We start from the raw sequence: 16,614 nt of genomic DNA, 5'->3' as shown, positions 1-16,614 counted from the left end.
AGCGATCTTTTGTCGCTATTGGAAGTTAAGGAATGTCATGTTATAATGTGGTGTACATGAGTTTTGGCAGATGTACAAACCAAATATGTTTTAAAATTTTTGAAAAAGAGTTAAAAATGAGAAAAACGATGCAATTCGATTGGATTGTATATGGTCTAAAACTTGTACAATCTGCTCCAAGCATGGGGGGGAACAGATGTTTTCCCTTAGAGGTCATTAACAGCAGATCAGGTTACAGGCTGTGGTGAATTACCCTTCTATCTGGAGTGAGTGCTAGCGTTGAAACCAGACACCTCAGCTGCTGTGATTTAAATGTCTCTTTGCAAGTTTGAAGGGAAAAATAAATAAATATCAGAGTTTATGTTAAGTAGACTATAAAGCATATTATAGGGTAAATCTTTCTTTTATAATAAAAGGTAATTTGTACACAATCATTAGAAGATCTGAAAGAAAGCCCTTATTAATAAAATATTCTTTTTCTCTCTTTCTTTTCCTTTCTTTCTCTCTCTCTCTCTTTCTTTTGCTCTTTCTTTCTTTCTTTCTTTCTTTCTTTCTTTCTTTCTTTCTTTCTCTCTCATTCTTTCTTTCTCTCTCTCTCTCTTTCTTTCTTTCTTTCTTTCTTTCTTTCTCTCTCATTCTTTCTTTCTCTCATATGTTACTAAACTGTGGGTTTTTTGCACCATTTGGTTTGAAGAATACCTTACTTTGAGGGTGTCATTTTAAAGAGAATGATAATGGTGTTAATCTGCATAGCTTAAGAAAAGTCAGTTAAAATAGTTTAAAAATAAAATACATGGATAGATTATGCGGTATGATACAGCCATATTTATGGATTAAAGGGTCATCTTCCAGGTTTTGGAGTGACGAAGGTGTTCAGTCAGAGAGGGAAGTTGTGTTTTGTAGAAGGATCCCTATGAGATACAGTGAATCTTTAAGACTGAACCAAAGGCTGCTATGTTTGTTTAAACAGACATGCGACAAGAATATTCATGCTGCATGATCAGTCCTGAAAACTAGTGTAATGTAATAAAGTTTCTTTAGGAAATAAAATATTTAGGACAGAGCCCAATATAAAATTAAAATGCTAATGAAGGGAAATATAGTAATTTGGTGAGAACGGATGCTTTTATGAAATTTAACTTAGTAATGTAAATGTAGATTGGATAAATTCTGGTTGCTATGGTCAATAGAGGTTTGTTAACTATAAACAAGGATGCATTCCAGTATATTACTGAACACCTAGAGGCCACTACACAAATGACTTTGTATAAAATTATGGCCTTATACATGATATTAGGTGAACAAGGGGGGGCATTTAGAATGTCACCTGCGGACAATATTTTGGGTGATAACACATTTGTACTCAAATAGGTATAGCAATTCTGTTTATATTGGTTATGATAATGTTTTGTTATATTGACCATGTCCTCCATTACCGTCCTTGTCTGTTAAGAAATAACAAAGAGAATGAACTGATGAAATATTCATTTCAAGGGGGGGCTGTGATAGACGTGAAACTAAAATGAATATTTTTGTGTTATGATTAGAACCACTGAAATGGAGTGTATATTTTCCTTGAAATGATTCTTCAGATTTTGTCAGATATGTTCTTAAAGTATATTTTAACTTGGATGGACATACAGAGAGAGCTGTTGAAATCAAAAAGCAACTCCATCCACTCACTCACTCTGTGTCCCCCCTCCCTCCTGGATTCCTCAGTTGTAACAGGAAAAGCCTTCCCATCCCCCACATCCTGACTTTTACAGACCCCAGAAGGAGCCTGTATGACTTTTGGAAGAACATGAAATGGACTTGTGAGGAGAAACCACCCTTCTATGAACTGGCCAATAAAAGACTCACAAGGGTGATGGGGAGGGATTGATGGGTGTGTATTTTGTGACATCATGAAGTCAATAAATCTAAGAGGAGAAGGCCCGCCTCTCTCTCCTCTTTCATTATTTTACTACATTCTCTGTGTGTGCATCTGTCTGTTCTTCTCTTCTCTCATCTTCCTGCTGTGCACTTCAGCTCCAGACCACAAGAAGCTGTGTGTGTGTGTGTCTCTGTTTGTTTCTGTTTATTTCCACAGATTATATCAGTGAATCATTACAAATCCAAATCAGTACATTTTAGTATGTACCACTCTTTGTTCTCCTTTCTTTCCCTTTTATCTATCTATCTATCTATCCTAATTTCTTCTTTTTTCCCCCCCATCCCTCAATCTAGCCGTCTTTCTTGCTCTCTCTCAATCTTTCTCTCCATTTTTATTTGTTGTTCCGCCTCTTTTCCTTTCCACGTATTCTCTATTTTTATTCCTTCCCTTACTCTTTGGGGGTGGGAGAGTTGGGATGAGTGGCAGTGCTGGTGGGAGAGTTGGGATGAGTGGCAGTGCTGGTGGGAGAGTTGGGATGAGTGGCAGTGCTGGTGGGAAAGTTGGGATGAGTGGCAGTGCTGGTGGGAGAGTTGGGATGAGTGGCAGTGCTGGTGGGAGAGTTGGGATGAGTGGCAGTGCTGGTGGGAGAGTTGGGATGAGTGGCAGTGCTGGTGGGAGAGTTGGGATGAGTGGCAGTGCTGGTGGGAGAGTTGGGATGAGTGGCAGTGCTGGTGGGGAGTTGGGATGAGTGGCAGTGCTGGTGGGAGAGTTGGGATGAGTGGCAGTGCTGGTGGGAAAGTTGGGATGAGTGGCAGTGCTGGTGGGAGAGTTGGGATGAGTGGCAGTGCTGGTGGGAGAGTTGGGATGAGTGGCAGTGCTGGTGGGAGAGTTGGGATGAGTGGCAGTGCTGGTGCGAGAGTTAGGATGAGTGGCAGTGCTGGTGGGAGAGTTGGGATGAGTGGCAGTGCTGGTGGGAGAGTTGGGATGAGTGGCAGTGCTGGTGGGAGAGTTGGGATGAGTGGCAGTGCTGGTGGGAGAGCTGGGATGAGTGGCAGTGCTGGTGGGAGAGTTGGGATGAGTGGCAGTGCTGGTGGGAGAGTTGGGATGTGTGGCAGTGCTGGTGGGAGAGTTGGGATGAGTGGCAGTGCTGGTGGGAGAGTTGGGATGAGTGGCAGTGCTGGTGGGAGAGTTAGGATGAGTGGCAGTGCTGGTGGGAGAGTTAGGATGAGTGGCAGTGCTGGTGGGAGAGTTGGGATGAGTGGCAGTGCTGGTGGGAGAGTTGGGATGAGTGGCAGTGCTGGTGGGAGAGTTCTGATTAGCCAACATAGGTGCTCTTGATCAAAGTCATTTGCTGATCTGAGAACTGTAGTGGGGACTTTTAATGGGGAATATCACAGGTCATAGTCCTACTCACTATGTCTCCCACTTCACATTCCTCACCAGTCAGCTGACCTAAAGTCTCTGCCCCCCCCCCCCCCCCCACCAGCCATGTTGTGAACTGAATGGGCGGCTGCAAAGAGACCGTGTGGGCGGCTGTGGGCTCCAGGGACAGCCCTGCTGGGTGGCTGCAAAAAAGGTGCCGGCTTCAGGAACAGCCCAGGATTTGCTGACCCATGGCAAATCATCATTTGACCCCCGAGGGGGTCCCGACCCCCAGGTTGAGAACCACTGGTCTAGGGTATCAGATGAGAGTTGATAAAAACTTAAATGTCCACACTTTAGACTTCTTTTTCTTGCTTTATTTACCAAACATGGTAAGAATAAAAGTAGTAGTTGAAAAGGTGGAAGGGTAATAGGTAATAGGTTCAGGTGTATAACTTTTGTTCGGAAACAACAGGATTAAGCACCCGGATCTCACCCAAAGAACTTCTGGTAACATTAGAACTAACAGGTGACCATCACTCAACCTCTTAGCAATCGTGCGTCCTTCGATGAAGTTCAAGGCCTCTCCCGAGATACCAGCCTCGTGCTCAGGTGCTCTCCAAGACAGGTTCTTCATCGAGTGGCTTCCTCCCTCGGGACGGACAGCACAGGACCACTCTACAAGCGTAGACCCAGTCTGACTACCGGGCCTACTTAGTAGATCACAACTCCGGACCAACGTGGACCCGGAGTCAGGAACACTTGAACACGCACCCCCGGCCAGGAGGGCCACACACTGGGGGTGGTGGGACGACAGACCCAGGATCGGCGACGACCCCGGACTAGTGATGTCTGTCCCTTAAAGCAGGGGTTCACCCAAAAAAACATTTTTAATATTACATTCAGCCGAGTTGTCATAATGACAATCGGCTCTTTTTTTTTATTTTATCCCCGTACATACCGTATTTTCACCACCGCTTCCGGGTATGTCTTCTGCGAGACTGGGCGTTCCTAACTGATTGACAGGCTTCCGACCGTCGCATACAGCGCGTCACAAGTTGCCGAAAGAAGCCGAACGTCGGTGCGGCTCTATACGTCGCCTGCGCACCGACGTTCGGCTTCTTTCGGCAACTCGTGACACGCAGTATGCGACGGTCGGAAGCCTGTCAATCAATTAGGAACGCCAAGTCCCGCAGAAGACATACCCGGAAGCAGCGGTGAAAATACGGTATGTACGGGGATAAAAAAAAAAACAGCCGATTGTCATTATGACAACTCGGCTGAATGTAATGTTAAAAATGTATTTTTTGGGTGAACCTCCGCTTTAAGTACTCCTCCCCAGCATGCTCAGCGGGACGATCAACTCCCTCTGAATGGCTGCCGAAGGGGAACACCCAAACCACCTTGACCTGACTGCTGCCACCCTTGGCCTGGGATGGTAACGACACCCCAGACAACAATAGTGGTCACTAAGCCAACTAACTCTCAGGCCCCGTACACACGACCAGTTTCCTCGGCAGAATTCAGCTTCCGACCGAGTTTCTGGCTGAATTCTGCCGAGGAAACTGGTCGTGTGTACAATTTCAGCCGAGGAAGCCGACGAGGAGCTCGACGAGGAAATAGAGAACATGTTCTCTATTTCCTCGTTGTTCTATGGGAGCTCTCGTCCCGCCGAGCTCCTCGGCGGCTTCAGTGCTGAACTGGCCGAGGAACTCGATGTGTTTGGCACGTCGAGTTCCTCGGCCGTGTGTACGAGGCTTCAGACTACCCTCTAAATTTAAAGCAGTGCCAGCTAAAAAGTAGCAGGCCGCTACATATATATAAATATAAATAAAGAAAACAGCTACCACACAGCTGTGCTATCAATACACTGTATACACAATATAAAAATTAAAATAGTGGAGCGCTTTCAATTAGGCATGTGCATTTCGTTTCGTTCCGAATCGAAATTCGGACGAATTTTTCATTATTCGGACATTCGGATGCATACGAATTCCCGAATTGCAATATTAATGAATTTACCGAATCCGAACGAACGTTTTCGATTCCGAATCGAAAACCCGCGGACGAAATTCGATCGGAATTCGAATTTTTTTTTTTTTTGGAATTCCGATCGAATTTCGTCCGCGGGTTTTCGATTTGGAATTCGAAAAAAAAATTTTTTTTTGGAATTCCGATCGAATTTCGTCCGCGGGTTTTCGATTTGGAATTCCAATTTTTTTTTTTTTTTTTTTTTTTCGAATTCCGATCGAATTTCGAAATTATATTCGAAGAGAGAATTTTCGAATTCGACCGGATTTTTCGAAATTCGGTCGAAAACGAACGAGTTCCGAAAACGAATTTAACACATGTAACAAACCTAACTTAACGAAATTAATTAAATAACGAATTAAAACGAAACGAAACGAAACAAAATTTTCCCTTTTGCACATGCCTACTTTCAATCTCTCCTTTAAGGGCCCATGCCGTTTTTCTCAATCATGTTCATCCATATTGCAGGGATGCGACATTACATTATAGCCACAAGCAGTTTTAAATTACTTTTATTCCTCTAGAAATGTCATTTTGTGCAGGGACTGTTCTAAACACGGGAAACACGTGCCACTTCATATGCATACTATAGACACCCAGCAGGTACGATATTTAAAGGAATATTTCACTTTAATTTTTTCACTTTAACCACTTAAGGACCGCCGCCTGTACATATACGTCGGCAGAATGGCACGGCTGGGCAGATGGACGTACCTGCACGTCCTGTACATCTACCCAGCCGTGTGTCACGGGCGCGCGCCCGCGACGCGCGCCCGCGACGCGCGCCCGCGACCCAGTCCGAAGCTCCGGGACCACGGGACCCGCAGACCCGATAGCCGCTGGGGTCCCGCGATCGGTCCCCAGAGCTGAAGAACGGGGAGAGCCGCGTGTAAACACGGCTTCCCCGTGCTTCACTGTGGCGGCACATCGATCGAGTGATCCCTTTTATAGGGAGACACAATCGATGATGTCACTCCTACAGCCACACCCCCCCTACAGTTGTAAACACACACTAGGTGAAACTTAACCCCTTTAGCGCCCCCTGTGGTTAACTCCCAAACTGCAACTGTCATTTCCACAATAAACAATGCAATTTAAATGCATTTTTTGCTGTGAAAATGACAATGGTCCCAAAAATGTGTCAAAATTGTCCGATGTGTCCGCCATAATGTCGCAGTCATGAAAAAAATCGCTGATCGCCGCCATTAGTAGTAAAAAAAAATTTTTTTTATATAAATGCAATTAAAACTATCCCCTATTTTGTAAACGCTATACATTTTGCGTAAACTAACCGATAAACGCTTATTGCGATTTTTTTTACCAAAAATATGTAGAAGAATACGTATCGGCCTAAACTGAGGAAAAAAAAATTTGTTATATATTTTTGGGGGATATTTATTATAGCAAAAAGTAAAAAATATTGAATTTTTTTCAAAATTGTCGCACTATTTTTGTTTATAGCGCAAAAAATAAAAACCGCAGAGGTGATCAAATACCACCAAAAGAAAGCTCTATTTGTGGGGAAAAAAGGACGCTAATTTTGTTTGGGAGCAACATCGCACGACGATGTTAAAGCGACGCAGTCCCGAATCGCAAAAAGTGCTCTGGTCTTTGGGCAGCAATATGGTCCGGGGGTTAAGTGGTTAAAGTGCCCATGCCGTTTTTCTCAATAATTTTCATCCATATTGCAGGGATGCGACATTACATTATAGCCACAAGCAGTTTTAAATTACTTTTATTCCTTTAGAAATTTCATTTTGTGCAGGGACTGTTCTAAACACGGGAAACACGCGCTACTTCATAGGCATACTATAGACACCCAGCAAGTACGATATTTAAAAGAATATTTCACTTTTATTTTTTCATTTTAAGTATCATTAAAATCGCTGCTCCCGAAAAAACTGACGTTTTTAAAACTTTTTTTTGCATTGATACATGTCCCCTGGGGCAAGACCTGGGTCCCCAAACCCTTTTTAGGACAATAACTTGCATATTAGCCTTTAAAATTCGCTAAACAGGGGCTGCCCACTAAAGTATGATAAAGTCTGGCGCATATGGTTGGCTGAACCTGAAACGGCTGGCTGATGAACCTTTTATTTTCCATTTTTGTTTTTTTGTTTTTTGAAGCACACTCTGACGCTTTCCAAGAGCATGTTCTAGGCATGAGGTTGTGTACGGTACAATTGATGTATCTTTATCCATCATACCCGTGCTTGCAGAAATGTGATGTAGCACCGTTGTTGTTCATGAGTACTGTAGGCACTTAAGTTTGTCTTAGCTAGATTCAGGTAGGGCGGCGCATCTTTCAGGCGGCGTAGCGTATCGTATTTACACTATGCCGCCGTAAGTCAGAGAGGCAAGTGCTGTATTCACAAAGCACTTGCCTCCTAACTTACGGCGGCGTAGCGTAAATGGGGCCGGCGTAAGCGCACCTAATTCAAATGAGGATGAGGGGGGCGTGTTTTATGTAAATGATTGGTGACCCGACGTGATTGACGTTTTTTTACGAACGGCGCATGCGCCATCCGTGTACATATCCCAGAGTGCGTTGCTCCAAAGTACGCCACAAGGACGTATTGGTTTCGACGTGAACGTAAATTACGTCCAGCCCCATTCACGGACGACTTACGCAAACGTTGTAAAAATTTCAAATTTCGACGCGGGAACGACGGCCATACTTAACATTGACTCGGTTAGCTATTTGTTCGACTAACTTTAAGCCGTACGTAAACGGTGCAAAAAAAATGCGCCGGGCGCACGTACGTTTCTGAATCGGCGTATCTAGGTCATTTGCATATTCTACGCCGAACTCAACGGAAGAGCCACCTAGCGGCCAGCCTAAATATTGCACCCTAAGATACGACGGCGTAGGAGACTTACGCCGCTCTTATCTTAGCCTAATTTAAGCGTATCTGGTTTCCAGAATACGCTTACATTTCGGACGGCGTAGATTCAGAGTTACGTCGGCGTATCTACTGATACGCCGGCGTAAAGCTATCTGAATCCAGCTATATGTCTATAAAACTTGCAATAAAAATAATTAAACAAAAAAACGTTAAAATTCTCACTTTTGATTTTTGACGTTCGAATCGCATAGACTTTAACGGTGTTCGAAAGTTCGCGCAAACTTTCGGTCCGTTCGCTTGTTCTGCCGCGAACCGAAACCGGGGGTGTTCGGCTCATCCCTACTCTTCAGTAATATACACTTACCGGACAAGTTATTAGCTACACCTTGCTAGTACCGGGTTGGACCTCCTTAGTTCCACCACATCCCAAAGGGTCTCTATTGGATGAGAGGTGGGGAGTGTGGAGGCCATTGGAGGACAGTGACCTCATTGTCCAGTGGTGAGATGATTGGACCTTTGTGACATGGTGACATTATCCTGCTGGGAGGAGCCATCAGAAGACGGGGACACTGTAGTCATTAAGGGATGGACAAGGTCAGCAACAATACTCAGGTAGGTCGTGGTGTTTGGTACTATGGGGCCCAAAGTGTGCCTAGAAAATATCCTCCACACCATTACACCACCAGCCTGAACTGAAGGCACAATGGCCCAGATTCAGGTACATTTGCGCGATATTTGCGGGGGAGCAGGGCAACGATTTTGCCCTGCGCCCCCGCAAATATTTTGCGCTGCCCTCGATTCACGAAACAGTAGCTCCGTGAATTGCGAGGGCGCGCCGGCAAAATTGCCCGGCGTAAGCGCGCAATGTAAATGATCCCGCCGGGGGCGGGAATCATTTAAATTAGGCGCGCTCCCTGCTGAGCGTACAGCGCATGCTCCGTCGGGAAACTTTCCCGACGTGCATTGCGACAAATGACGTCGCAAGGACGTCATTTGCTTTAAAGTGAACGTGAATGGCGTCCAGCGCCATTCACGAATCACTTACGCAAACGACGTGAAATTCAAATTTCACGTCGCGGGAGCGGCGGCTATACTTTAGCATTGGCTGCCCCTACTATTAGAAGGGGCAGCCTTGCACTAAAGTTGCCGTACGGAAACTCCGTACCTGGCTTGCGCGGGGCCCGCACAAGTTTGTGAATCAGTGGTAGTATGCAATTTGCATACTACACGCTGATCACAATGGGAGCGCCCCCTAGCGGCCCACGCAAGAATGCAGCCTAAAATCTGCGTGGCATAAGAGCCTTATGCCGCGCAGATTTTAGGCTGCAGTCGGCGTAACGATGTTCCTGAATCAGGAGCACTCGTTACACCGGAGCAAGTAAGCAATTGCGCCGTGTAACCTATGGTTACACGGGCGCAATTGCTTCTTGAATCTGGGCCAATGGATATATTAAATGTACTTGCAAAGTGTATTAGCCTTTAGTAAATCAACCCCTATGAGTTAAGTCCAAGGAGGTGCATGACATCTCCTGAACTTATCTTTATTATTAATATGTGACAGGTTTATAGTACTCCTAGAAGACTGCTATCATATCATGTCCGGGAGCCCTACGCTAATCCTTCTGATCTCTGCTTCTTCAACAGTAGAGTCGCTGCAGCTGTTATACCTGCCCTCCTCTCCTCCTGCCCAATCACATAAGCGAATATGGTAATATGTGAACATATTCAATGGGGTCAGGACTCCGTGCAGGTCAGTCAAATTCCTCCACCCCAAATTCACCCTTCCATGTCTTTATGGACCTTGCTTTGTGCACTGGTTCAAATCATTTGGTGGAGGGGAGATTATGGTGGGGGGGGCTGTTTTCAGGGGTTGGACTTGGCCCTTTAGTTCCAGTGAAGGGAACTCTTAAGGCGTACCAAGACATTTTGGACAATTTCATGCTCTCAACTCTGTGGGAACAGTTTGGAGACGGCCCCTTCTAGTGCCAACATGACTGTGCACCAGCGCAAAAACAAGGTCCATAAAGACATGGATGAGCGAATTTGGGGTGTCCTGACCTCAACCCAATAGAACACATCTGAGATGAATTAGAGCGGAGACTGCGAGCCAGGCCTTCTCGTCCAACATCAGTGCCTGACCTCACAAATGCGCTTCTGGAAGAATGGTCAAACATTCCCACAGACACTCTCCTAAACCTTGTGGACGGCCTTCCCAGAAGAGTTGAAGCTGTTATATCTGCAAAGGGCGGAGCCAACTCAATATTGAACCCTACGGACTAAGACTGGGATGCCATTAAAGTTTATGGGCTAGATTCAGCCATGAATTACGGCGGCGTATCTATAGATACGCCGCGTAAATAAAAAGCTGCGCCGGCGTATCTTTTTTCTGTATTCAGAAAGCAAGATACGCCGACATTAGCCTAAGATCCAACTGGCGTAAGTCTCCTACACCGTCGTATCTTAGGGTGCATATTTACGCTGGCCGCTAGGTGGCGCTTCCATCGTTTTCGGCGTACAATATGCGAATGACCTAGATACGCCGATTCACAAATTTACGTACGCCCGGTGCTATTTTTTTACGTCGTTTACGTTAGTCTTTTTCGGCGTAAGGTTACTCCTGCTATTAGGAGGCGCACGCAAGTATGGCCGTCGTTCCCGCGTCGGAATTTGAATTTTTTTAAGTCGTTTGCGTAAGTCGTTCACGAATAGGGCTGGACGTAATTTACGTTCACGTCGACACCAATGAAGTCCTTGCGGCGTACTTTGGAGCAATACACACTGGGAAATTCCACGGACGCCGTTCGGGAAAAACGTTAATCACGTCGGGTCACCAAGAATTAATATAAAACACGCCCCCTCATCCACATTTGAATTACGCGCGCTTGCGCCGGCCCCATTTACGCTATGCCGCCGTAACTTAGAAGGCAAGTGCTTTGTGAATACAGCACTTGCCTCTCTGACTTACGGCGGCGTAGCGTAAATACGATCCGCTGCGCCGCCGTAACAATGCGCGCCCCTACCTGAATCTACTGTAGCCCATAGTGTATATAGAAATGTGGTGAGTGACAATTGGGTGGGAAGTGTAGACGGGAACCCTTCCACGCTATCCTACGTTGGAAGATAAAGCCTGGGATGCCAATAGACACTGGGGGCCAGATCCACAGAATCCCGGCGCAACGTAACTTTTCTAAATTTAAGTTACACCGCCGCAAAATTCCCAAGTTAGTGCCCGATCCACAAAGCACTTACCTGGAAATTTGCGGCGGTGTAACTTAAATCCGGCCGGCGCAAGGAGTTCCTATTCAAATGGGACTCGCCCCATTTAAATTAGGCGCGCTCCCGCGCCGGACGTACTGCGCATGCTCCGTCGGGTAACTTACCCGACGTGCATTGCGCTAACTGACGTCGCTCCGACGTCATTTGCTTAGACGGTAACGTAAAGGGCGTCCAGCGCCATTCACGGAGGTCTTACGCAAACAACGTAGAGTTTGAATTTACGACGCGGGAACGACGGCCATACTTAATAGGGCTTAGTCAAATAGGGCTCAGCCCTATTTTTACACGGCGTAACTCGACGTAAACGACGTAGATTTAGAGCGACGGGCCCGTCGGAGCGTTCGTGGATCGCCGTAAGTGTTCATTTGCATATTCTACGCCGGCCGCAATGGCCTCGCCACCTAGCGGCCGGCCTAGAATTGCATCCTTAAGATCCGACAGTGTAATTCAATTACACATGTCGGATCTTCTGCCTATCTCTTGGAAACTGATTCTGTGGATCAGTTCCAAAGATAGAAACAGGGATACGCCGGCGTATCAGTAGATATGCCGTCGTATCTCTTTTGAGGATATGGCCCTCTGAGCCTTGCAAAAGAAAGAGATAGGTGTCCCAATACTTTTGACAATATAGTGTATGACCGAAGCAATAGTGCTGCTTTCATACATCTTCATTATATGACCAGACTGTAACGTGTTAGCCGATAACAGGGTCACTTTATTAAAAAAAAAATCTCAGGGCGACGGCATTGTTTTATTTTTGTTTTTATTTAGACAATGTCTACATTGAATTCATATGAAAAAATAAAAATAAAATATATAATAGAAGATAATGGTGTGATTGCAATTTTTAGCCAGAGAAGAATACCGACTTGGGCGGAGACTGAATTAATGAAATGAGCCATAATAAATGTGCAGCACAAGTCCCCATTGGGTGTTACAGTCCTTGCAGTATTGGGGGGGGGGGGGGCATGGAAGACCAGAGGAAGGGAGGATCCCCATCCTGTATTTTGCATATGTCTCTCTGTAACATGCAATAAGATCAAGTAGGATTCAGTATATCTTGTGTAAGGAGGCATTGAGTACCATGTTGACATAGGAAGTTCAGGAGCTCTCCATATTAACCAGTCAGACTTTAGTTTCCTGTAGCTTGATCCATAAAAGAGGAATTTGACGAATAGAAATGCTCCAGTTTCTCACACACGTTGCAAATAATCCCTATAATATTATAATATGTGTGAAATGTCATTTCCTGTGTTTAATTGCTCCATCTAGTGGCCATAAAGTGGTAATTTCCTGATTGCAGCATTTCAAGGAAAATACCCCATTATGGCCACTAGATGGAGCTGCTGATACTAGGAAATACAACTTTTTTTTTTATTTTTATAAATAGACTTCTATTATTTGTTACTGAACCTTCATTGGCTCGTTTAAGATCATCTCCAAGATCTGGGTATTTCCGGGATACCGTCCTTCTCTACATTTGCTATCTTTTTAGTTTTGAATAGAGCATAGAAAGATTAGAAATGCAGTTGAATTTTTTTTACCGCTATCAAAAACTCTATTACAGAGATTTTTCTTCTCTTTCTATCCCAATTGTCCGCCAACCCTAAGGCCATATTTATTCTCACCCATGCTGGGCTTATGACATTTTCTGCACCTGCTGGCCACAATCCGGCCCTCCTCAAGTCTGAAGGAGAATAAACTGGCCCTTTGTTTGAAAAGTTTGGAGACCCCTGCCCTAGAGCTATGGGCTGCTTCCCTTAATTGGCTACGTAGGCACTGCCTACTACCTAAGTAGCCGCTAGAGGACCCCAGAGTAGTGAGGAGTGGGGTGTACCATAAATAGTGAGGCAGTACCAGTCCTACCCCTGCAGGGTTCTCTACCCTAACTATGGTGACATCTAGTGGCCAATTTGGGGAACTACACCGAGCACCTCTGTGCCCCAACTCTACCCAACTCTTACAGCTTTCTCTGGTTGTGTGAAGTATTGTGAAAACTATCCTGTGTCTACGTATAGCATGCTATAGAAGATACACTAATTGCAGACAGTTAGTAGTGAAAACTGGCATTAGCAAATGCACTTTTTGTGATTTTGATGAATAATGGGGTTACGGCAGTGGTCATCAACCTTGTCCTGCAGGGCCCACTAACAGGCCAGGTTTGCAAGATAACTGAAATACATCACAGCTGATATCATTTGCTCCTCAGTGATTGCAGTATTCTAGTCTGCATCTTCCCAAGGTAATACATAAAACCTGGCCTGTTAGTGGGCCCTGCAGGACAGGGTTGATGACCACTGGGTTACGGGACCAAGTAAGTGCTGTCGATTCTAGAGAAACATAAAGATGACATTGATCAGCACCAAGAGCGATTCTCTGGCACTGGTACAAAGCAATGACTATTGTGACTTTACAACACTATCTATGTCTGGTGACAAAATCCCACAAATTGTTCATAGGAAACGGTGAACAGGCACAAGGTAGAATGGGAGGACATGCAAGGGGCCCCAAGATGGTGTAAGCCAACACATACCCATGGATATAAATACTGATCCACTTAGCACAACCTCAATGTATTGTCAATGTATTGTCTGACGTTGTACTAGAAGAACACCACCCATTGATACACCTACAAGAAATTCAAATGAACTTATAAGTATCAAGTACGATGTGTGTTGTTGCTCTGCCACCCAATGACAAAGGTTTTCAACATAGGAAATATCACTTTAAGAAATAATACCAACGTATGGTAAAGTGCAATGACTAGTATGAAAAGGTCATTACAACAAGAGCAATTATGGGAAGGCACATGTTGTTTTGAAAATAAGTGGGAAAGATTCCAAGCTGGAAATGGATGGCATAAGTATTCTGCAGACAATAGATTTGGCAAAAAAAGCTCGGAGTTAATGTTTTGCCCTCCAATGGGATCAATTAATCAGCTGGCTGTTTGACAGTGAGGCCTCGTACACACGACCGAGAAACTTGACGGGCGAAAACACATCGACAAGCCAATTTTCTCCATTCCCGTCAAGGAAATAGAGAACATGCTCTCTTTTTGGCTCGTCGAGTTTCTCGACAGTTTCTTCGACGGAAATGTACACACGACCGATTTCCTCGGCAAAAAAAATATCTCCCAGCAAGTTTCTTGCTGGTTTTTGCCGAGAAACTCGGTCGTGTGTACGAGGCCTTACATAAAGAGGGCTGTGAGTCTCTCACATAAAGAGGCCCAGAATGGTAATCTGGCAGCTCTGACATTTGCTCAAAATGTTTTTCCTTGGCTTGTATTGTTGACTTTCAAATATTTTAAGTTAGGTCAAATTAAGACCGGTCTTCCCTGTACTTATTGACAGGCCACAATATATACCAAACTTAGGTCTAAAACTGTTGTGAAGACCAATACTGTTTTTTCTTTGGCATTGTATGGCAGGTCTGACATTTGCCCAATAGTTTTTATTTTCCTTGGCTTGTATTGTTGGCTTTTAAAAAATTTCAGTCAGGCCAAATTCAGACCGTTTCCTTTACAGGCCACAATATATACCAAACTTAGGTCTAAAACTACCCCGTCTAAAAGGCTGGTATGTTGCGAAAAACAATTTTCATTGCCATTGTATTCTGGCAGGTCTCACATTTGCCCGAAATGTTTCATTTTCCTTGGCTTGTATTGTTGGCTTTTAAATATTTTCAGTCAGGCCAAATTCAGACCGGTCTTCCCTGTTCCCTTACAGGCTACAATATATAGCAAACTTAGATCTAAAACTACCCCACCTAAAAGGCTGGTATGTTGCGAAGACCAATACTGTTTTTCCTTTGGCATTGAATGGCAGGTCTGACATTTGCCCGAAATGTTTCATTTTCCTTGGCTTGTATTGTTGGCCTTTAAATATTTTCAGTCAGGCCAAATTCAGACCGGAATTCCCGGTTCCCTTACAGGCCACAATATATAGCAAACTTAGTTCTAAAACTACCACGCCTAAAAGGTTGATATGTTTCGAAGACCAATACTGTTCTTTAGTTGCCATTGTATTCTGGCAGGTCTGAATTTGGCCTGACTGAAAATATTTAAAAGCCAACAATACAAGCCAAGGAAAATGAAACATTTCGGGCAAATGTCAGACCTGCCAGAATACAATGGCAACTAAAAAACAGTATTGGTCTTCGAAACATATCAACCTTTTAGGCGTGGTAGTTTTAGACCTAAGTTTGCTATATATTGTAGCCTGTAAGGGAACAGGGAAGACCGGTCTGAATTTGGCCTGACTGAAAATATTTAAAAGCCAACAATACAAGCCAAGGAAAATGAAACAGCTTGTATTGTTGGCTTTTAAATATTTTCAGTCAGGCCAAATTCAGACCGGTCTTCCCTGTTCCCTTACAGGCTACAATATATAGCAAACTTAGGTCTAAAACTACCCCGTCTAAAAGGCTGGTATGTTGCGAAAAACACTGTTTATTCGTTGCCATTGTATTCTGGCAGGTCTGACATTTGCCCGAAATGTTTCATTTTCCTTGGCTTGTATTGTTGGCTTTCAAATATTTTAAATCAGGCCAAATTCAGACCGGTCTTCCCTGTACTTATTTACAGGCCACAATATATACCAAACTTAGGTCTAAAACTACCCTGCCTAAAAGACTGGTATGTTGCGAAAAACACTGTTTTTTCGTTGCCATTGTATTTTGGCAGGTCTGACATTTGCCCGAAATGTTTCATTTTCCTTGGCTTGTATTGTTGGCTTTTAAATATTTTCAGTCAGGCCAAATTTAGACCGATCTTCCCGGTTCCCTTAGGCCTCGTACACACGATAGGTTAACCAGAGGACAACGGTCTGAAGGACCGTTTTCAACGGTCAAAACCGATCGTGTGTGGGCCCCATAGGTTATTTAACCATAGGTTAAAAAAAGACAACTTGCTTTAAAATTAACCTATGGATTGGTAACCGATAGGTCAAAACCGATCGTTAGTAGGCACAACCATCGGTTAAAGATCTACGCATGCTCAGAATCAAGTCGACGCATGCTTGGAAGCATTGAACTTTGTTTTTTTCAGCACGTCGTTGTGTTTTACGTCACCGCGTTCTGACAAGATCGGTTATTTAACCGATGGTGTGTAGGCGTGACGGACCATCAGTCAGCTTCATCGATTAACCTAGGACAACGGTCCTTCAGACTGTTGTCCTCTGGTTAACCTATCGTGTGTACGAGGCTTTACAGGCCACAATATATAGCAAA

The sequence above is a fragment of the Rana temporaria genome, chromosome 10 (genome assembly GCF_905171775.1).
Source record: "Rana temporaria chromosome 10, aRanTem1.1, whole genome shotgun sequence".
Lineage (NCBI taxonomy): Eukaryota > Metazoa > Chordata > Amphibia > Anura > Ranidae > Rana > Rana temporaria.
Note: the sequence above shows the minus strand (reverse complement) of the source record.